The sequence below is a fragment of the Porites lutea genome, chromosome 5 (genome assembly GCF_958299795.1).
Source record: "Porites lutea chromosome 5, jaPorLute2.1, whole genome shotgun sequence".
Lineage (NCBI taxonomy): Eukaryota > Metazoa > Cnidaria > Anthozoa > Scleractinia > Poritidae > Porites > Porites lutea.
Genome location: NC_133205.1, coordinates 5,095,010 through 5,119,163, shown reverse-complemented (window position 1 = coordinate 5,119,163; position 24,154 = coordinate 5,095,010). Strand labels below are relative to the sequence as shown.

At 39.1% G+C, this 24,154-nt stretch overlaps 1 protein-coding gene across 1 annotated transcript in view; it reads right to left on the bottom strand.

Moving 5' to 3' along the window:
* The window catches only part of LOC140936890 (scavenger receptor cysteine-rich domain-containing protein DMBT1-like), a 38,866-nt gene that overhangs the window by 8,157 nt on the left and 6,555 nt on the right, over positions 1 to 24,154 (bottom strand). The window lies entirely within an intron of this gene.

Genomic DNA, 24,154 nt, shown 5'->3' with positions numbered 1-24,154 from the left:
AAAAACAACTCTTGCCACCCAGTCACACTTGAGTGGCTTTCTATAAAAATCCTCGTAAATTTCGAATTAATAATAAACAGATGTCAAATTAATCATAAACAGTTAAAGCAGTCATTGTCATCCCGCGCCAAATAATTCCACATTTACTGTGTCTAATATAGAGCGGTTTTCATTTGAGTGTCGAAAAGTAATTGGTTTTGCACTTTCTACACGATGCGATTGGCTTAAAAGATTCGCGCCAGCTTTTCATCCAATCAGAAGTAAAACCAAAGCCAATTGTGACGCGCTCGCATGCATTTTCCCGCGCTTTGCGTCAGCCACATGTAATTACTTCGAGTTTTGATTGGTTCAATGTATTATCTGTGTCCTATGTGATTGGCCAGAGTAATTACTTTGGTTTTGGTTTTACGACACTCAAACGAAAACCACTCTAGAACAGTATTTGTAAGACAGTTATAACTTAAGAGGCTGGGGCCAGGCTCCATGATAGAAAAAAAAAAGGGTGAGTAAAGAGAGCCGAGCAGCTCAGCGAACTGGAGAGGGGACAGTTAAAGAACCTTAACCCCTCCCCAGACTACCGCTCCGCTCGCTTTGCTCGCCGATATTTCCCCACTGCTGATTCTGGTCTCAGGCTAATAACATACGATCTGAAGATTCCACAGCATCCAAGAAAGCAACTGAAAATATAATGAAGAAAAGTAAATTATTATAGTAATTATGCAAGCACTCTAAAGACCTCAAAATTGTTCAAAAGCCATCTGGATGGTGGAGGGGTGTGAAACGGGATAAGATTTGTATAGTAGTAAGAATTAGGTAATCCACCCTCCCCGGAGCCTAGTATGCTCATTAAAGCCACACTGAATGGTCAAGCCAGTCACTTATTTCACACTGCGCAGCAGCTGTCAATTGTACGGCGAAATAATTTAGAGACTTTAAAAGTATCTTATATTTTCTATTAATTGTCTATTAATCAATTATTAACAAAACTTTTAAATTTCGGATAATAATTATTTCCTTATTTTTTTCCCTACCATTGTGCGGTTGAATGGGAGTGGAGGTGGGGTTGAGGGTAACATACGTTCATGATTTTCATCACGAACAGAGTATAATGAATGCATATTACTATCATGAATGTATTACCTTAATTTGATTGTTTTAATTACAACGCAACAGGATTTTGGGCTCCTGGAAATAACAATTTTTCAATATAGCTAGGAAACGAGACTTTTCTGCGACACAAATTAACAAAACCATTCTTATTTCTCGAAATGTACGTGGCAAATGTGAATAGCGCATGCGCATCTACTGAGCAAATGAACCAGCAGTAACAATCCAAATAGAAAATACAAAGGGATTGGAACTGAGAAAACCTAAAAAGATTTGACATAAAAGACGAAAACTGAAAATATCATTAAAAGAGAAAATCAAAGGAAGTAGAAAAAATGCTCAAACACTAGAAATTATGTTTAAGGTACGTAAGCGTGGAACAGTCTATGTAAAAAAAAAAATTAAAATTAAGCACAGTTTAAACCAATATCTACCTTCCAATTTTAGGGTAAATTATTAAAGTCATCTGCAAAGAATCTTTTTGCTATTTGCTATTTGCCGGCGGAGATGGCAAAATGATGTGTATGAAAATAAAATATAGTGTGTGAAACAGACTTTTAACAGACTTTCCATGAAAATGAATCATTATAATCTGTACGCATGATAGTGCTGTAGAAACTATGTACATGATGAATTGCACCGTGGAATATCGCGAGCTAGTTTGAAAGGCAGTCTTTCAACATAAAAAAATCTGTTTTCAAAAATGTAAAGACATTTACCATGGGATGAGATGGACCACCGGAACGAAACAAGTAGCAAAAATGCCTGTAAGCGCATCGTTCTGAGTTGACAGGATACCCCGCACGTACAGAATGATATATTACTCTACGATGCTATCACATAAATCTATTGAGAACCTTCAGTGATTCAATATTCTACCTTCAACCCTAAAAAAGTGGGTGTAAGTGGGGTCATCCCTAAGCTGTTCCAGTCAATTCTTTTAACGCTTTCTTTTTTCACCCAAAATGCACGATATCCTGAGATGCCTCAAATAAGATATGAGCTATTATTAGCTGTTTTCTTAAATACTTGACAAGATACAATCATTCTCATTTGTCATATTTTGAAACATAACGAGTGCTCTTTCAAAGCAATACAATATAACGTACACAAAAATGTTAAAGTTTTGTCAAACTAAGATTTATCTGAAATTAGTAGTTTGCACATATGCATACATAATTATTTCAAACAAGCTGCCTTGTTTCAATTTAAATTTTGTAGAGAAGGGGAGAAATTGCTGGTGGGGTAAGATGGCTATTTCCTGTAATATACAATGACTGCTTTACAACAGGGTGTTTTTTTAAGTGTCCTCACCCCCTCCCCCCACCAAAACAAACAACCAGACAAACAAAAAGCTAGGTCAATTTTAGTTTAAAATCACTCCCCAGGAGTTAATTTTCGGGGAGGTTGTGGGGTTTGCGCACCCCCCCCACCACCACCACCCCTCCCTCTGAGATGACCTGCGCCTTTCTAATACAACTGGTATTCTGCAAAAAAAAAGTCTTTGTGGTTTATTGGTGTTGAAGTAAAACATGAGACGAGGTTGAAGAATTTATGTTAAACGCCGTAAAAATGGTAGTTAAAGTGGTAGTTTCTTAGTGGGGCACCCACTCCTAAGAAAAATCCTGGATCCGCCCCTCCCCCGCCCCCTGGGATCAATAGAGGGATTAAGATTCACGTTTACCGCAAACGGCAAACGTCAGACTCAAATTGAGAATTTCTCAGAATAGGAAATAAGTAGATAAAAATAGTCCCGAACTATTCCTATGGTTAAAACTAGCATAAAACTACTTATTTTTGGGTAGAAGCAATAAAGAGTAAACGGAAAAAAAGGGAGAAACTTGGTCACCGGGTACAACTTCACCTCTGCCGTTGGGCGTGAATCTCTTAAAATCTCTCTGAAATCTAAAAGGGTGAGTAACTGGAAAAACTAAGGAAAATGGACTGGACTGACAGCCCCCAATAGAACTAATCGCGCAAAATATGCGGAGACAATTTGATAACGGAACCAAGTTATCTCATAAAGTCGTGATATCCGAGACTTTCAGCCGTAATTGCTGATCAAGTGGGGCAAAAACTTATTGCTCAACCAAGTTCTGAAATACATTTAATGCCCACATATAAAGAACCTACATTTTTACAAGTCAAGCTGATATAACGGCAAATTTTATTAGCTACATATACAACTCTCAGCTTCAGACTAGCTTTTGTTGTAATCGTGCATTCACTATTTCCAATTAATTTTAATCATCATCATCATCATTATCACGATCATCATCGTCGTCGTCGTCGTCGTCATCGCGGTCGTCATCATCATCATTATCATGATCATCGTCATCGCTGTCGTCATCATCATCATTATCACCAACACCATCAGCATTGTCGTCCTCGTCGTTTTCGTTCTCACCGTCGTCTTCATTATCATCATCATCATCATCATCATCATCATCATCATCATCATCATCATCATCATCATCATCATCACCATCATCACCATTACCACCTGGAGTTGAAACTGATGCTGTCGGAAATGGTGTGGAAACTGCATGTAAATTTAAACCAATTATTTGGGTGTTTCTTGGTGTTGCAGAAACTATTGTGATGGGGTCGCTTTTGTGTTTTAATGTGAGCATTGTTGTATTACGTCATTTGGTAGTCGCACCCGTCCTCAGCACCAAGAAACTACCTTATTGAATACGTCTACTGTAAACTTTTTTTGTCAGCTGACAACAGCGGTGGGTCCAAAGGAAAGTAAGGGATGGGGCGGGGATTCGTACCCCCTTAATCTCTTCAAAGAACCGATTTGAATGTCGAGGTTCGTATTTATATATATAAGGTCGGAGTTGAAATTTAAAAGAAAGTAATGCGCAACGGTAAAATAATTAGGAAAGAAATAATTAAACCTGTAAGACAGTTTTGAATAGTCAAAGCACTTATGAACACCAGCTATCAAGAGCTGCTAGCTCCGCATTTGCACAATGTACATTGCTATTGGGCCTATCATGGCCAGTATTACATCAGCAACTGAGTATTAGATAACCACCTGGCCCCAGTTGTTCAAAAGATGGATGGCGCTATCCAGCGGATAAATCTCTGTCCAGTGGATAGTGCAATTGGTTTTACTAATACTTATCCACTGGATAGTGATTTATCCGGTGGATAACGCTATCCAGCTTTTGAACAACTGAAGCCTGGTGGAGTTGGACATACTGTGGGTGATGATAGCCTCTGAGTTGTTGATGACGTAAATGGTTTGGGTGGGATCGTGGTCGGCGCCGAGAAATATTTTACAGAACTTTATTAATAAACCGCACCAGGAGCTCATGACGCGCCGTTTTCTCTTCACCCTATAACTAATAACCAGGCATGCTGCGTGAGCTCAAGCAAGATACAGATCTTCGGTATCTTCAATATTTTTTTTTGTTTTTCGAATTTCAATTCCCATTTCATTAAGGGACTGTGCAATAACTATTAGGAGGGGGGGGGGGGGGGGGGCTGAAAAACTAGAGTTATCTAGCAAAAACTTAGACAGTACCCCCCCTCCAAACCAAAAAAATAGTTGTAACCCCACCGCTGTTATGTTAAAAATAACGTCGTACCCACCCACCCCCCCCCCCCCCCCCCACACACACACACACACACTCCCACCACACTGGTAAACTCAAAAGTGGACTGAGCTGCCATCACAGCTTCAATAATGACAAACGTTATTATGTAACATCTAGTATCGAGAAGGATGTTGATCGCTTGATTGAATATTTAGACAAAGCATTTGCTAAGTACCGGGGTGCTTACCACATTGGCTCAAAATCTAAAACTTCTGAAGCCAGAAAGAGAAAGGAGCAGAGAAAAAAATCAAAGAACAGGAGATTGAACGCTTCAAATAACAGACGAAAAAGAGCTTGCATTATATTTAGATCCTTGGAAGGAGAGGCTGCTGAACTTTGTTATGAGCCACATATATATGGAATTCAGCAAATCGATTCAGTCGATGAAGAAACATTACTTTTATTCACATCAAAAACCGACAAAGCTTGTCTACGAGATCTGTTTGATTCCCATTGTTTTATGGAGGAAGCTGAAAAACAAGTTCATGATTTTTGCTTTACATAGGATCAGCTCAATTAATTAGAAAGCGGGTTAAAATTGATCAGTTGTGAGTTTGCTTCTCATTTTGATGGAATATTTTCAATAATCGTTTAACAGCTGTTCGTGTTGATATTTGTTACAGTCTATCATGATGCCTGTATTGAGAATCTTTTATTGCGTTTAATTTTATTTACATTTCAAATAAAACTTAAGGCCCCCCCTCCGTCAAATGAGTGATTTTACTTTGAGCCCCCCTATCTTGGCAGCAATTTTATGTAATGCCCCCCCCCCTCTAGTTTTTCAGCCCCCCCCTCCTGATAATTATTGCACAGTCCCTAAATGCTCTATTTTTAGTCATTAACCCTTTTTTGGCCTAAATAAACCAAATTGTTTTCTTCAAAGCAGATACGATAAAATATGATATTGGTATTAGGGAAATAATAAATAATTAAAAAATATTGTTCTCAATTCTTCCCTGATCCAGGCACAAGTTGGCTAAAAATTTTAGAGCAATTGGGACGATAAAAATATTCATATCCAAAGAATCTGATTAACCACTTCAGTTGGTTCCTCGATGACCAACAAAGAAATGAAATATTTTTAATTCCACAATTCTTTTTCGTCATTCCTTGACAATTTTTAAATCAGATTACTCAGTCCCTATTATCGAAGAGTGTCAACGCATTTTAATTCATCCTTATTTGGTAGCTGAATTTATTAAGTCGTTCAAAGAATTCGATCGGCCATTCATTAGTAATAGACTGTCCATACTCCTGTATACCCTGTACAACCATGTACTCCCTGGCGTAACATGAAAGAATAACCTATGGGCTCCTGACACACCCAATTGTCGTGATGCCCCGGTCGATCTGCTTGTCACGCTAGACCAGACGGTCTCTTCCTCTTGCCTTTATACACCCAATTGTTACTTTTACGTTATGACAGAAACTTTTATTTCTTCAACTGTTGTTTCTAACATATATAGTCAAAATTATAATTGCTGCAGTCTTTGAACCATTAGTTTAAAAAGTCTTAGCAAAATTGAAATGCCACCACCTTACTTTTTTCAAAGCAAAAAATCAACATGCAACGCAGTTTGCTTCGGCCTTGAACGTATAATAAAAATGATTTGCTTTTTAAATTGCAGTACAATTAATATGTCGTTTTCTTTTGTTCTTAAAGTTTTTTTGTACTTCCTCAGTTATAGTTTCAAAAACCCTCGATACTTGAGTTCCACAATGCATTGCTCTAAATTAGAACAGCTACCCGCTCCTTAACATCGTATATATGCTCAGATTAACTTTACTTCTTGAAGACTACTTTTACTAACAGCTGATGGCTTTATATCGTTAACACTTGCTGGAAAATAGAAATAAAAAAGTATCAAATTATTATTATTATTATGCATTGTCTTGTGTTCATGAGTCCTATAGATCAGTCATTTAAAACTATTTCTATCAGTGATCCAGAAAACTGAGGTGCTTAACTTAAGAGTGCACGTGTTCGTATAGGCATCAAAAACGGCCACCTCAAGTTTTCCTATTGAAAACTGGTGTTTATCTCTTGTGTTTTTTCTCTCAAAGTTAAAGAATCTCGCCCCTTCCCCAAAACAATGGAACTTAACTGGAGTGTACAACACGTAAGGCTAACCGAACGAGGTTTAACGTTTTCGAATAATCCTGATGGCTCTTGTCAGCCAAAAAAGGCAGCTTTCGGTCGTATAAATTCTGTCCAAACTTGTGTTTGAGAATGAAAGTGTAGGAAAATGCCCCCAATTTATGCCCCGATACATCCCATCAGTAGTCAGGACGGTCTCTAACTTTGATTAGCTGTTCTGGCAAATTGTCAGTTTTTCAAAAACAAATTCTACTGTTGTCCACGACTTTGCCACACGCAAACACACCAAGGACTTAACAACTGCTCCATGCATAACACGACTCTACGCCTAGGAGTTAGTCACCTTACTAAACTGGTAAAAAAAATGCAAATATTATCCAGTAGTCTGTGGGGAAACGATTTAAGAGGCAGGGATTGAGGAAAGTGTGTTTACCTCTGGAAAGATCCCAGCTAGGTCCCTGTGGTAAAGAAACAGACGATTCGAAAATGTTAGTTTAGATACTTCACTAAGATGATGCCATGTTAATAGTAACATTTCTTACACCTGTGTGTTCTTCTCTATTCATGAATATACTGTTGTGTCTGACCAAATAAAATACTTCCTTTACCTGTAAACAAAAACCATCTTTCTTGTGAATAAACTTATTTTTATGGGAGAGACCGTCCGTCTGCACCACAGGTATACCAATGTAAAATAACGCAATCAACAGGTATGGCAACCCAAATGCAACTGGAGGTTATTTTTGTGGGAAATCGCATAGCCACCGGCGTCTTGTAAAGCAGAGACAACAAAAGAGTCAATAAAGACGAAAACGGAAAGCGGAAATTGTTTCTGTATCCGTGTTGTCTAAAGTATTTATTTAAGCTTAAATAAATTGTTATGTCCACAAATTTTGAATATAGAGCAGGAGAAAGACAGAGAAAAAGAGAAAGTGGGTGGCAGGCCAGCGAACCTCAACGAGAAAAAGGGCGACAGGGATTGGGGGGGGGCGGGGCGGGGGAAGAGACGAGGTCTGGGACCGAGAAACGATGTTCTCACAACTTGCAAAGCGGTCACCCCGCGTGGTGGTCAGCGGAAAATTGCAGTACTTTTCCCACAGTAAATATTTTTAGACTTTTTAGAAGCAAGAAGCGACCGGCAGAGGAAATCAGAAATGCTAACTGAAAAAATAAAAATTGAAAAAAATAATATCGTGCATCTTTGTTTTTCTTTCATGTCGTATTTGTCTTTCGGTACTGAAATTGCGGGGGAAACCGTGTTAGATCTTAACCAACAACAATGCGCTCGATCGATTTATAGGTTACATCGTTTTTGCCGGGTAAGGATAACTTGATGCTGATAAAAATTACTGGAGAGAGTGTCAAATTTATCGGAAGCAAGTAATTCAGAGAGCTTTATAAATATGAGCGTACAGCTCTACAATCATAACTGAATAAACATTCACACTTCATAACATTTCACTTCGTTTATTACGATCAGTCAACACCTTGAATCCAAAGTTAAAATTCAAAACGATCCTAATAAACAAATCACAACTACTACTGAAAGCTCTGTACCTTGAAGCGACTTTAACTTTCCTAAGGTTTGCAGAAAAACACTGCTTGATAGCTCAACTCTAGCTCTTCGGCGGTTCTTATCAGCTGTACGGATCGAGCTATAATTATAAGTTGCATATTCCAAACTTTGCAGAGGGAAATTGTTTAACAGAAAAAGAAAACCACACACTATGTCTGAAAAGCGACATAAAATCAATAAATTTGCGAATTACCAAAATATAATCGTGAGAAACAGTCCCGCCTTCGATCGCCATGTTTTTGTTTCTTCTCAAGACCGTTGATCTATGGATTTTGACGTAATGCGCATGATCACTACACAAATCCGCTGGCAAGACCTTTGCCGATCGCTTTGCAAGTTGTGAGAACATCGTTTGGATTTCATTTAAGAGAATGTATGGGAAGTAGCTTACCCCCCCCCCCCCCCCGCTCGTGATTATTCATTTTCAAAAGTACCATATTTGGAACGAGAGGAAGAGATGACTGACCAATCAAACTTCGTAAACAACGTGATGTAATTTTACTTCAGGTTAACGCGCCCGCTTGGCCAACAAACGGGGGAAAAACTCCCCAAAGCCGAAAAAGCTTTCAAAGGTTGAAACCAGGAATCTTACTGAAACACACTGAGCAGGATATCATTGCCACACCACCCGGGCCAAACATAACATTATGAAACCCATTGACGTCCTCGCAACACTTCAAACAACGATGCCTCGTTGACCCTCTGCACAGTAAACTTATACTGCAAATAGGCTTTTAACTTGTATTTAAGTCTAGAATAAACAGTAAAAAATATTTTCGAATAAAATTCATTAGCTGCGTATCGAAAAGTGTCCAAAACCTGAACCTGACATCTTCGTAAAAAGTGATGCGTGTAATGAATGTGAGAAGCATTTAAGCTTAAGCCGTTTCTTGAAAATTTTTATTCAAAATCCAAAAAGTTAATCTTTTAAAGCAATTCGGAAAACACTATCTGGATCGTCGATCCGTTCACGCAAGTGAAATCGGCTGAGCAATGGCAAAATTCAACACAAAATCCATCTCAAATCGGGGCACATTTTGTAATTTTTCGTTAGCGCCGAAGAGAAAAATTTATAAAACGTCTATGAAACATTTAAAAATACATAAATTCCTTTTCAAAAACGCAATTGTCTTGGCCATAGAGTGCAAAATGTACCTTAAAACTTCACTGCATTGGTTGCATTTCAAAACAGACCATGCACGCCGTCGTGAAGAAAACAAGGTTGAATTTCCTCGAAGGACAATTTCTTGATGAAAAGCGTCCCTTCCTCCACAAAAAGAAAGCTGAGCGTTCTTTTGAACTTTCTCTTTCCATTTTTTGCCTTGAAATGCAGAACTCTTGTCTTAAAACATCTGCATGGTGATCGAGTGGCAGCCATTTGTTTAAAATGAATATCTGCCACTAAGGTTTCCAAATATGGTCAAAATGAATATTCACGAGCATTGAACGCGAGTTACACGTTTCAACCCCTTATGGGTTTCTGATAACATCCTTGGCCCGTTTCAGATTTCTCTTTTTCCCTACTTATGACGTCATCAGACACCAAACTTTAAAAGGACTTTTGGTGGTCGTTAAGACTGAAACACTTCTCCGTGATTTCTGAGGTGGGGGTGCGCTTGCGTAAGGTCCCGGCCATAGATCTCCTTGGAATTGGTAGCCATGGACAACTGCTTCGCCCTTTTGTGTGGAGGACTCATCAGAGTGATCATTGCATTCAGATGGTTCAGCACCCGGCGTAGTCAATTGAATGAAACCGAACCAAAAATCAATCGAACCCAATCGGTCGGATTGTTGTTCAATTGGTTCGGTTATCGAACATAATCGAACTGGAACTTTTCGGTGAGTTCGATTCCGAACTCAATCGAACCAATCGAACCCCAACGACGTGATTAGTTCGGTTTTGTTTAGCCTGTTCCAGGCTCCGAGATAGTCGGGCCTGCTTGAATTAAGAAAGCGTGAAGACGAAAATAAAACGGAAGGAAACTGGGGAGTGCAGGGATCTGAGAGCCTGGAACAGGCTAGGTTTTGTTTGGCAAAAAGACAAAAGGCATCCAGTCTCAATTGAATCGGAAAGATCGCCCGATAGTATGTGTATTTGAAGCAGTTTGAAAACGACAATATTTCAAATAACCCGGAACTAAAATCTTTATCGTTAAGTGATTCAAAATCGATAAATTCACAATTAATACTGGGAAACATGCAAGCACAAGCGCCAGTTCGCGTTGCAAATATCCAAGTTGGCCGCGGCCATCGTCAGTTATCCTGAGAGCTGAATCCTGTAAGCATCGTTTCCAGAATTGTTCACGTTTTCCGCCCTCTGTGACATCTTTACGTACTCGTGTTTGAAATTGAAGATTTGAACGCAACCCCTTTTGAAACCAGATGAAACTGGTTTTATGTTCGATTGTTGCATGCAGTGTTCGATTATGTTCGATTGTTTAAGTGTTCGATTCCGAACGTTCGATTGTGTTCGATTGGCAAAATTTTGGGGTGAGTTCGATTAAGTTCGATTACCGAACCTACTCGAAGTTCAATCAAACGACTGGAGTTCGATTGGATTCGATTACCGAACGTTCGATTGACTACGCTTGGGTTCAGCACAACAACATTATTGTTTGTACTATCGATGTACTAAGCCTCTATACTCAAGGGATTGAGGCCTGGCTTTTGAGGTCAAAAGCGTGTTGTAAAATATGATTGATTGGCAATCTCTTGCTTAGATACCTCGAACGAACAGGATGAAATTTTTCCTGAATGGAAATCTGGGAAATCTTGGGGTCTTCAGCAGCCTTAACATATGTTTATGGTCGCATGAAATGCCACTTGATCAAAAGTTTGAAACAAATCATATAAATTGATGGTGCGTTCGATTGGTAAATCCGGATTTAGATTTTCAAAATCCAAATCCAGATTTCCCAATCGAACGCACTCTAAATGTAGAAAGTAATGGCGAGGGGGCCTAAAGGAAACCATATGAAGCTAATGAATGTTAATAAGGCCTCCTCAATTATAGACTGCAAAACAGTCGGTTTTTTCCTCATAATCTGTAAAGAAATCGGTAAAGGGTGGCGTAAGAGTCTTACGCGCGAGCCTCACAAGGCAAATATCAGTTGTCCGTTAAATTTTAGGCTATTTGTCAGTTGTCAGTTAAAATTTTGGCCATTTGTAAGCAACTGCAGTAGTATAGGGCGCACCGGTTAGGCCCCTTTTTTGCGCAGGAATCTCAATAGCGTGCACAGGAATACATTAACTAGGTGACGTCATAGGCTATTGTCTTGATCTCGTGAATAAAATGCGCAGGAATCTCATTAGCGTGCGCAGAAATAAATTAACTAGGTGACATCATAGGCTATTGTCTTGATCTCATGATTAAAATGCGTAGGAATCTCATTAAGATAAGGTCGTGTGCTATTTTTAGTTGGTTTAGGTTTTCTAGTTATTTTAAGGTCGATAAACGTCTTCGTTTTCGATTGGTTATTAGGGAGCTTAAGCAACGGTGTGCGACGGACGTCAACCGGAAGTGGACTTTTTGCATCACTGGGCAGTGGTTTGGTTGAAACTCGCTGGTAAATCGTCTTTGTAAGATAAAAGAAGCTTAGCAATACAAATTTGTTAGCGCCAAGGCAGATAGAAAGGGAGAAGGCCTCACTTCCGGTTGACGTGCGTCGCTCAAAAACGTCTTTGCTTAAGCTCCCTAGTTAGAAAATAAACGTTTTCACTGGTTAATTCATAGTTTCTGAGGAGTAAAGTCAAACTTGTCTGTGACCGTGAGGAGGGAAACAATAGAAATGTGGTGGCGGAAATAAAAAGGTGGGGGTAGGGTCAGTGTGGGGTCCATGTAGAGTCTATGTGGGGTCGATGTACGGTAGATGTGGTCGTGGATGAAAATTAAAAATAAAGAGTAAAATCAAAAAGGGAAAATAAATCAATTACGGAAGAATAAGAGGGGTCTGGGGTAAGTAAAACATTGTATTTCTTGCTAAAAAGAGCTAGTTTGTCTTTGCCCTCATTAATATGCACGATTTGCCCAGTTCAGTCAGTGAACCGGAACTAGGACAATAACAGCAGCAGGAAATAGGACTTGCATAATTACGTTACGTCTCAGTGATTTTAGGTCACAGACAAGTTTGACTTTACTCCTCAGAAACTATGAATTAACCAGTGAAAACGTTTTTTTTCTAACCAATCGAAAACGAAGACGTTTATCGACCTTAAAACAATAGCCTATGACGTCACCTAGTTAATGTATTCCTGCACACGCTAATGAGATTCCTGCGCAAAAAAGGGGCCTAACCGGTGCGCCCTATACTTCTAACTGCAAAGGGAATGCATTACAGAATTCTATATGTTGAGCTTGCTAAGAATAGACTAAAGGAGTGTTCGGCAGATAGGACGTTCTGCAAACGGGGCGAGTTACTGATATTTTTGCATCTCTAATTTGTTTGTGGCTAAGATGCACATATTATTCAGAAAAAAATAAATATGAAATTAATTCAAAATAAAAGCAAAATTGCTACTGGCTAGTACATAGCTAGTTATAAATGATTAAAATAACATCTAAATTTATTATCTTAAAAAACTTCACTTTTTTAATCATGTGAAAATTGGAGTTAATTCTCGCCCGAGTGCTTTAGAACTGACAGAACGTTTTTAGCTTTCTTAACTTGATGTTTTATTTATTGCCATAGTATTTAAGGATTTTAAGGGAGAATACAGTACAATTAACAGTAATTATGCACCCTGTTGAAATAAAGTGTCATTCACATTCATTCAAAATGGAACTGAATTTGGCGCTTCGGGACTTTGGAGATCAACGAAGTAATTCAAATAGTCTTCAAAATGTACAGCTACGGCTGGGCCCCTGCTACGATCGGTTTTGACATGAAAGTGAGCAAAAGAATCGTATTAAGCGCGGGCCTTTTTCAAAACAGAGAGAATTGATTGAAAGCTCTATTCTAACAAGAACGCTCTAAGTAGCGTTGAGTCTCGCTTCTTTGTAGATAAGTTAAGAAGTGAGGAGGCGAATAGAGCGGGAGCGTTCGTCACTCGGGGTGGGGGGGGGGGCGCTCCGCATATAAAAGGGCTTGGGATGCTCGTCGTCTTGCTTAGGCCGGGGTGTAAATTTCGGATTTTGGTCTCACTTACGGTGTTCTGGGCAAAACGGTATTATATTTAGCCGTGAAGGTCTTGTTTAGGGTTGCATGTGAAAAAATATAAAAAGACGTGTATCGTCTGTGTTTTCAGTAACATAGTCTCTCAGGGGTCAAAAAAGCTTGGGCTACGCCCGGATCGATCTCTTGTAGAGGTTTAATTCAAAATTTCCGACGAGCATCCCCTTGCCTTTCATATGCAGAGTCGTCCTCCCCCGGGGTTCGTCATAATTCCTCAGAGTCACCGACAGCAAGTGAAAAAGTTGAATTATGATTTCAATCTACTGCACAGGGTCCAGAGGAGTTGCGTGTGAATAAATAAATTCCCAATGGGATCTTTATGAATCTACTGTAAAGGATTTCTTTGCTTTTTACCTGATCTAGATCGGCTTTGTTTTCGCCATTTTGAAAATCAATAACCATCGTCCAAAGGGTGACGGAAGACCGTCGCCCGAAGGGCGACCGAAGCGCGAAGTGGCAAGTAAAAAAAAGGATAACGTGTACCACGTGACTTCGTTCGTTATGTACCGCATCTCTCGGTGACGGAAGTGAATGAGACCGGAAACGCAAAAGCAACAGACCGCTGCTAATTCGAGAATCAAAACATCAGCTGCGGAGGGAGTTTTAAAGATCTTAGAGATCTATGCGAAGGCAACAGAGTTTTAAGTGAACTGAAGATCTTTCAAGACTGAACATTTGTTGTGTACATGCCAACAGTCTTCGATGTCTTTAAGCAGGTTTCGCTTGTGTAAAGGCTTCCCAGTACTGAGTCGCAAAACGAACAGCCAAAGACGCAGGAGGTAACATTGTTGGAACCACCGAAGAATGGCTCAGTCGTGATGATATTACAGTTGCCTTGTACCTCCGCTCTACTCAGTATTACGTTTTATTGCAACAGTACACACGACCTGTAAATCACTACCCGTAACAATTTAAGATTTTCCAAACAAAACTAATGAGTTGGGCTTAACGTGATACAGCAGTGCAAAAAAACATTACATTCATGGACTAAAGAAAATCGCTTAGTTATTCAGATCCAGAAGATACTTTGGAGAAAATTTGAACCCTTATTCAGCGGTAATAAAAAGCTTCACCATCATGCTTCAAAATAGTCTACTACACAGTCGTTTTTAATGTCGTCACGCAACGCTCTTCCCCGCTAATAGCCACAGTAAATCGATATGTGTGTTATGATCTCTCAGTGCGAAACATGCGGGTAAAATAACATTTACTCAGTGAAAATGTAGAACCTTCCAGAGCATAATCTACCCAGCAGACGAAAAAGACTTTATTGGAACGAGCAGCATTTTGGCATGAGGTAAAAGTCGTGTGGGTTTACCATCTCCTTTTATTGCTCTGATCTTGAACACTTTTACCTTACTACGTCATTTCCGTCATCATCTGTTGCGGTGGACAGCAAACGGAAGTGCTGTCTCGAAGCCGTAAATTTCGGTCGCCGAAAATGAATTTGAATTCTTTTTTATGCCGTTTTCCTACAGTATTTCGCAAATACATAAGAATTCTAGATCAGGTTAGTCAAATCAGGCAATTTCATTTGAGTTTCAAAGATTCGAAAATCGGCCCCAGATTTGTTTCCTCGACATTTATCATCGCCTGTACAATAATATTAATGATGTACGAAATATCAAGTTGTTCGTTACAATCAGGGGGGGCTGGCAGCGAGGTCTGGAACCGAGTTTACATGATCGCCCCAGTTAAGAAATTTGGCCGAGTGAGACTGAGTACCAATTTTCCTTCAAAACAAATATGGCGGAGTATGCGGACATGGAAAGATGATGAGTTTTTGCTCGGTTTTACGTTTTACGGCGTCCAAACATCGACAAAAAGGTTTTCATGAACTTTTTTCATGAAATTTTTGGACATCAGGGGGCGTGATGTATGAACGGTTCATGAGTGACTTCGCACATCGTGATTCGGCACCTTGGCAAGTTCAGTTATTGAAAAGCCTCGTGAATTTTCGAGCGACCAGCCTCAGGGCAGCCTGCTCCATCTCTTATATATTTTTTCACGTACGATGGTATTAAGAACTCTCCGCCTTATCCTAAACATATGCTACGAGCTCATTATATTAGCATGAGTCTTGCAACAGTCATATGGGAATGTTCATTAAACCAATTTTGTACTTCGCTGTTCGTAAGTTTGTTTGTACACCGGGAGCCACAACAAATATTTGTGGGCGTAAATACAGAATACAGGGCTAATTTAGTAAAAGCCAGGTGAAATCTTCCAATCGCTTTGCTTCACATATACAGGGTCTGTCAGTATAAGCTATTTTTAATATCAAAAGGCTGCAGGGAAGAGCTTACTGAATCTTCAAAACCTTCACTGGAATATCGTTTGAGTGATAATCAATAAATAGCTCCAACAGCAATACCGTATTTAGTAGTTTAATATTAGATAGTGACTTCGGTTTTAAGTAATTCCTTGAAATTGTTTGTACAAAAATTACCCCATAGTTTTGAATTATACTTGAATCTGAGTGTGGGCACAAGAGGTTAATCCAGTTGCTAATAAGAGTGAGTACATCAGAGAGGGGTATGCTCAGTATACATTGAGAAAATACCTCAAAGGACTGAAGTACAAGAAACAGAAAAAAGAAAATTGAATGTTTTACAAAGTTTATAAAGAGAATCAGAAGGACCTTGAAAAATGTACAACTTCAATTGTTTGTGTAAGTTATGAATCTGATTTACAAGTACAATAAACAAGGTAAAATTGACTTTTTATCAACCATCAAAAGAAGTTATTGTCCCTTGAGCCCAATCCCCTCAGCAGTTCTTTCTACATTCTACCCTTGACTTATTTGGCCTAGATGGGTATGTGCTGCTGATTTAGGGTGGTGACCATTTCACCCTTCAGAGTTTTGAACAGGGTGTCTGTTTGGGCTGTGAAGGTTGATGAAGAGCAGTCTGTAGTTACATTTTTGGTACCACCAATTTTTTCCCCAAGTTTTTCCATCTTTCTAAGTTTAAAAGCTAACTTAATTCTGTATGCTAACTGAAGTGAATCAGGGTTATAAAATCAGGTCTCTTGGCATAAAAAGGGTGGGGGAAATGAACAATGTTTCAGTGCAAGCCCAGGGAGGTGATCTCACATTTTAATACCCTTTTACCACCTGTTTTAACAGCAAAGTCCGTGAAGGTCTATGGTCTCTGAAAAATGTTTTTCCCTGCCTCAACACAAGTTTCTAACTGTTATTGTTGACTACAAAATTAATGATATTATCTTAATAATCATTTTACATTTTTTTCCAAGACATCCTCTGGTGTTTTGCATATCCACTGGTACAAGGTAATTTTTAAGTTGAGAGGGTTTGATTTCATTAACTACATTTTTATACAGACACAAACTAACCTGGCAGGTTAATGTCCAAAAGTGTAAAAAATTACATGCAACTGTATGGCAAAAACTGATCACCGTGGCCAAAGGAAAGGCAAAAATAGAAATGTCACCATTTTCCTGACTTTATACATTCTCTTGGAAGCATATTTAGCCAGATGTAGTCCTTGTCAAAACAAGCAAACTTGAAGATTTATTTTCTGAACTTAGCTAATCTTTTTTAAACCACAATCTTGTTCCAAGGGGTGGTGTAGTTTTTAAAATTTAAAATTTTTCCCTCTTTTTTTGCAACAAAACACACTTGAATTAGGACTCATACTGAAGGCAGTGTAGTAACTGCTGTCATGAAAAGAGAATTCCAAACACACAAGATAATTACCCTTTCATCTGCCTAAGATTCATTTGTTAGAAACTACGGTAAAGTTTAAATTAAATCGCACGAAGAAAAGAACTTAAGCATATCAACATGTGCAAAATCAAGAGAGAATGATCTCTTGGCAAAATTTATTTAGTTTCTAGTACATAAAGAAAAACATGAACTACGAGATTTGACCATGCCACTCAATCATCCAACGCAACTCTGCCAGGATAAGTTCACAATCAAGAATGTAGAACTGAGAATCTCAATCATCATTTCTCGTCGTCTTAAAGGTGTAGTGAAGCCGTAAACAACTCTGAGCTGAACCCTGACAACTCTTCTACTCAACCACATGCCAGTCACCGCACTTTTTTTAATACCACGAAGAATTAATTTTGGGCCTTTCGATTGAAAATATAAACTCTTCTACATACGTATTGGACGGTTGGTCCTTCTTTTACTCTTGCAATTCGTGGGTCGTCTAAACAGAAACAAATCATCAAAAGGTCGGGCATCGAGAAACATGTTCACTGGTCTCGTTCTTACCGTAGTAAACCGGGCGAAATTTAATGACAAACGCAAGACGAGAAGAAAGGAAAACGTAAGCTCCACATTACCGAGGAACAAAACGAAGAAACCAATGACCAACGGGACCAAAAGCAACTGCACTTCACACTGCCGAATCGCTACAAAGAAGCTGCTAAGACGAACTTGTTGTTTTCCCAACCCGTTCCGCGCATGCTCGCTACAGTTTTCGGATGATTGACAGATTTCTTAACTGGGGCGATCATGGAAAGCCGAAAAGCGGCAAGATCAAAGGCCGTTGCCAGCCCCCCCTGGTTACAATAATGTATCCAGCATCATGAAAAAAGGAAAAGAATCAGGCTGTTGAACAGGAGAGGTAAATTAACGACGATTTGCTTGTTGTTTTTTACCTCATCATCGAAGTTCTGCTCATGAACATTCTTCCTCGTTTCAACATCTGATGTATTCACTTCTTTCAAAGTTATCAACGCTTTCGGCTTTTACTTCGGGTAGAAGAGCACAGAACGCGTCATCAGAATGGAATGGGCAAAAGAGAAACATTATCGTTAATTTATGACAAATGTATGCAACCGGGTAGTCTTAACAGAGACAAACTTATGCATTGACATGAACGCACTACAATGTCTTGTCACGGTAGAATCGTACTTTTAGTTACTAACTTTGGAAGTGTGGAAATGTGGAAATGTGGAAATGTGGAAGTATGTCCTCATTGTCTTAATTTATCTAATAACTCTGGAAGTGTGGAAGTGTGGAAATGTGGAAATGTGGAAATATGTCTTCCTTAATTGTCTTTGTCTAATAACCCTGGAAGTGTAGAAGTGTGGAAATGTGGAAATGTGGAAATATGTCTTCCTTAATTGTCTTTGTCTAATAACTCTGGAAGTGTGGAAGTGTGGAAGTGTGGAAATGTGGAAATATGTCGTCACTGTCTTAATTTATCTAATAACTCTGGAAGTGTGGAGGTGTGGAAATGTGGTAATGTTGAAATATGTCTTCCTTGTCTTTGTCTAATAACTCCGGAAGTGTGGAAGTGTGGAAATGTGGAAATGTGGAAATGTGGAAATGTGGGAATATGTCTTCAATGTCTTTATCTAATAACTCTGGCCGGAAGTGTGGAAATGTGGAAATGTGGAAATATGTCTTCCTAGTCTTTGTCTAATAACTCTGGAAGTGTGAAAATGTGGAAATGTGGAAATATGTCTTCAATGTCTTAATGTCTAACAACTCTGGAAGTGTGGAAATGTGGAAATTGTAATAACAATAATAATAATAATGAAAATAATAGTAAAATACATATTTTAAGAGGAGGCCTCCATCACTAAACACACAAACATAAATTCGAACATGAAGTCCCGAAAAAGATATACATTACAGGGCAGTTGATGGTAAAAAGCCGAACAGGAACTGAGATGCATTTCATCGGTTCAGTTGCATAAGTACGTTTGTCAGAGCAAACTACGATTGCGCTTTTTTATGCCTTTATTTAAAAATTGATAGTGCAAAGAGCTTCAAAATCCTTAGTGAAGCAAATCCTCGTGCTTACTTGGTGGCCAATCGGATTTCTTAAAAGCCAAACCCGCAACAGTCAGGGGCGTCCATTTTCCTCCCGAACAAACAACTACAAAAATATGCGGCCGGGCGGTGAGCTGAAACTAGCAATGTGACTGTCTTGCGATTGACGGCAACCGGAAGTAACGCAAGCAATTTCGCCGCACGCGAGTCCTATTTTTAATTCCAAAATCATCCCAGACGTCTTTCTAGATTTTCACACTTTCAGAGTTATTAGATTAAAACAAACAAGACACATTTCCAGATTTCCAGTTTTCCATACTTCCAGAGTTTGGATGAAGACAAGGAAGACACATTTCTCCACATTTCCACACTTCCGGTGTTAACAGATAAAGACAGTGGAGGAACATTTCCACGTTTCCACACTTCCAGAGTTATTAGATAAAGACTAGGAAGACATATTTCCACATTTCCACATTTCCTTACTTCCAGAGTTATTAGATGAAGACATTGAAGACATATTTCCACATTTCCACATTTCCACACTTCCAGAGTTATTAGATAAAGACATTGAAGACATACTTCCACATTTCCACATTTCCACATTTCCACACTTCCAGAGTTATTAGACAAAGACAATGAAGACATATTTCCACATTTCCACATTTCCACACTTCCACACTTCCAGAGTTATTAGACAAAGACAATTAAGGAAGACATATTTCCACATATCCACATTTCCACACTTCTACACTTCCAGGGTTATTAGACAAAGACAATTAAGGAAGACATATTTCCACATTTCCACACTTCCACACTTCCAGAGTTATTAGATAAATTAAGACAATGAGGACATACTTCCACATTTCCACATTTCCACATTTCCACACTTCCAAAGTTAGTAACTAAAAGTACGATTCTACCGTGACAAGACATTGTAGTACGTTCATGTCAATGCATAAGTTTGTCTCTATTAAGACTACCCGGTTGCATACATTTGTCATAAATTAACGATAATGTTTCTCTTTTGCCCATTCCATTCTGATGACGCGTTCTGTGCTCTTCTACCCGAAGTAAAAGCCACGCTTTCAAACGACAGAATTCGTGGAACGACCCATTCAAAACGCGAAAACGCTCGACATCTTTTAGTGTGGGTCTACCACGAATGGTGTGTGGATTTGTAAGTGAGATCACCGTATAATCCATTGATCTTTCCAAATTTTTCGTCTCAAAGCATAACATTCGGACAATGGTACGTTGTTTTTCGAAGTGTTCACAGAGATTGAGAGCATCGTGTCGATTTTCATCCCCAGATTCTGCGCTACCATGACCAGGAACACGTGTTTAAAAAAACATTTTTTCTGTCACGTTTAGCTGTATTTACTTTTTCGCGCGTGAAGGTCAGAACCAAATTACCATAAGATCAGAGAGAGCACGTGTTTACAGTTTTACTTTTTGTTATGTCTGTTTTGCACTTACGATTTTATCGGCTTACTATGTCATATAAGCATGAAACGTAACCTTTTTTAACGAAAAAGATAAAGTCTGATTTCTTACATGGAAGAAAAGCACTTAAACGTGATAAACATTGCGTGTTATTCCAGTCATCCCCCAAAATAAACCACATGCTCATCACGAGACTTATTTCCATGCAATGAAAGTCGTCACGATTCTTATCCCCAGTTTCCACGGTCTTCTGCATTTTAAGATTCTCTCTTTGCTCAAGCAAGCGAGACTAATAATAGCTACTATAAAATACAGTCTATTTATTATCGCGCTTACTTGAACAGATCACTGATGCATCCTCACTGTGACCACAGTTATGCACACCCCATGAAGAGTGCCGACAATTCCCAATGGAACTTTCATCTCCCTGACACTGAACATCGTCCAGCCAAATCTTTCCACTTCCTTTTCCAAACCATGCCCTGTGTCGAGCACTGAAAGCATACGAATACCCGAGATGACGACAGACAACTTGCGCATCATCTATATCCCACAAATCGTCACAAACCGTTCCCCAGCTTCCTTGGTAATAGATCTCCACTCTGCCCTCTCCAGGCCAGCTTCCCCCAATCAGTCTCAAACCTGATGGTGTGTTATCACCAAAGATTTTGAAAATAAGAGAAATTGTTATTTGTATGCTTGTTTTTTTGGGTTACTATTTCATTACGCAGGTGTTTCGTTATTTTTTGAGCCCCGCTCCCCCCCCCCCCCCCCATCTTTAGGCTTTGATAGATTGTGCTAGCATAATTTTTGCAGCATAGGCCTTCAACTTTTTCCGAAAAAAAGCACTGCTAACAAAATTTTCCATTTTGGTTAGTTTTGCAGCAAAATAATGTCTTTTACTGACCATGCAACCGCCTTTTTTCTCCCGAGATCAGCATTACAGACAGATTTAAGGGTAACTCTAGGACCTGGGTCCCACAGATATTGGCCCAGGACTCAACGTATGTGTATAACTAGCTCGGTTAACGTCCGCGTGTTGGTTCTTACGGTGATAGGACAATTGCACGATGACGTCATTTTACTACAACTACCTTGAGTTTGTTGTTTTCTTGTGCAAATTAAGGCTATTGTTCTTTAATCGTCAGCGGGATTGACAAATTTAAATAACAAAGCAAAACCGAAAGGAATTCTGGTAGTTGTAGTCAAATATCGTCATCGTGCAATTGTCCTATTGCTTGAGTTTTCATTGTTGTCAGATAATGAATTATGCACTCTTAAGTTTCTAGACTGCAAGAAAATTAGAACCAAATATTCTACACTGTTTGCTTGAATGTGCGATTTTGCCAAAATCAAATGTCAATCTTGATTTATAGAGGAGCTCTCGTGCGCGAAGCGGAGCACCGTGGGTAAGAAAATGTGGTGATCTACCCATTCGAGAAAATTTGGTAATCACTTGACCATACACCGACCGCCCAAGAGACCGTCCGTCCGCACCACAGGCATACCAATGTAAAATAATTCAATCAACATGTATGGCAACTCAAATGCAACTCAAGGTTATTTCGGCGGGAAATCGCATAGCCACCCGCGTCTTGTAACGCAGAGGCAGCTAAAGAGTCAATAAAGACGAAAACGGAAAGCGGAAACTGTTTCTGTATCGGTGTTGTCTAAAGTTTAAGCTCAGACTAATTGTCATGTCCACAAATTTGAAATATAGAGCAAGAGAAAGACAGAAAAACAGAAAAACAGAGAGAGTAGGCGGCAGTCCAGCGAAACTCAAGAGAAAAAGGGCGACAGAGATCTAGATCGAGAGATAAAAAACAAAGGAGACATTTTTTGTTGGAAGAACAACATGAAAATTTTGTAGCGGTAGTGACAAAATGAGAAATGCTATCGGCCACCAATGCAAGGAGAAAATGAGCGGCAGTGAAAAAAAAGTGAACGAGAAATTAGAACATGTACAACATTTCCTCCCTAAAAAATATTTTCTGGAAGTCTCGCGTTGTAGTCGTGCAAAACAACGGCAACGAAATGTAAAAAAAAAGTATGCTGCCCGTGCAAAGTTGTTTTTTTGTCAATTAGACCACCTTCGCCGCTTAGCATTACACGATTTATATTTTGTTTGAACAAACTATAAATATTAGCCCCGGCTAAAGTATATATCATCTTTCGTTCTCTTTTCTTTGGAGGAAGGCGTGTATTGGGGTGGTGGTGGGGGGGGGGGGGGGTGTGTTTTGGTGCACAACAGTGGAGAATCCAAGGTGAGAGTCCGGGTAAGATTCCAAAGCCCCTTATAGTTTACACTAATCATGCTGTGATAGATCGTTTAGTAGTTAATAAACCGATTTGTGACTAGAGGTTTGTATAAATGGCTGCTATTGGTAAAATTTATTGAAAATGCTGTGAACTGCAAGCTAATTAGAGTAGGATAAAATCACCTGCGGAACAGTTTCAAATAGTCACACTCATGTGAAGCCTTTAGATCCGACTTTGCACAATGTAAACTACAATTATATAGCCTGTAATTCTTTATTTCCAATAATAAATAGAATCACACAAACTAAGTAGAATAACAGCTTGTCCATCCAAAATATCGGGAAACGTCAAGTCGCTTTTTGTCACTCTTTTCTTATCTATGTTTATAGTTTTGTCTTGGAGAAAACAGCAGAATTTGGATGTCGTCATTCTATATAAAAAGATATTACAACAGCACCAGCTGGGGTTGAAGAACTTATAGGTGATTACAAATGGCCGGCCTTTCTTTTACAGTGGAACATCCTCAGGGGACACCCTCGGGTCAAAGGCAAGTGTTGTACTGTCGCAATTTGTAATAATCATTTCTTATCATAAATTTTTCTGCCTTGATTAATCACGTGACCAACTAGAATCGCTTTTATGAAAGACATGAAACTTCCTGTGACATATCACCAAAAGATATGAATCATGTTTAAATTCAAAAATATTTAAATAACAAAAGCAACATTTAACAACAGAAAATTTATGAATAACCTGGCATGCGTCGTCCAAATCCATGTTTGCTTACCACGTGATACGTGAAGTCTTCGGGGGTAGCGATAATCCCATATACGGATGGGCTAGACCCTGTAGTTAGGTCAAGTTAATAAGCACCCAGGTAAGTACTGCCTGATAGGGTATGGTTTTTGAGGATCTTTAACCTTTAATCGGGTATCATTTTTTACCTTGTTGGCCTTTTGTCTTTGGCTTGATCCTTAGACAGGGTAACTCAAGTAGTAATGGATGGTTTATTCCATCCTTTCCATTTTGTGGAAAAAAAATCCTGAACACGCTCGGAAGAATTACAAGGTCTTACGAGCCACCCCCACGGTATTTGCTTTAGAGGACTTCGTTTAGAAAAAACTGTTTTAAGATGGA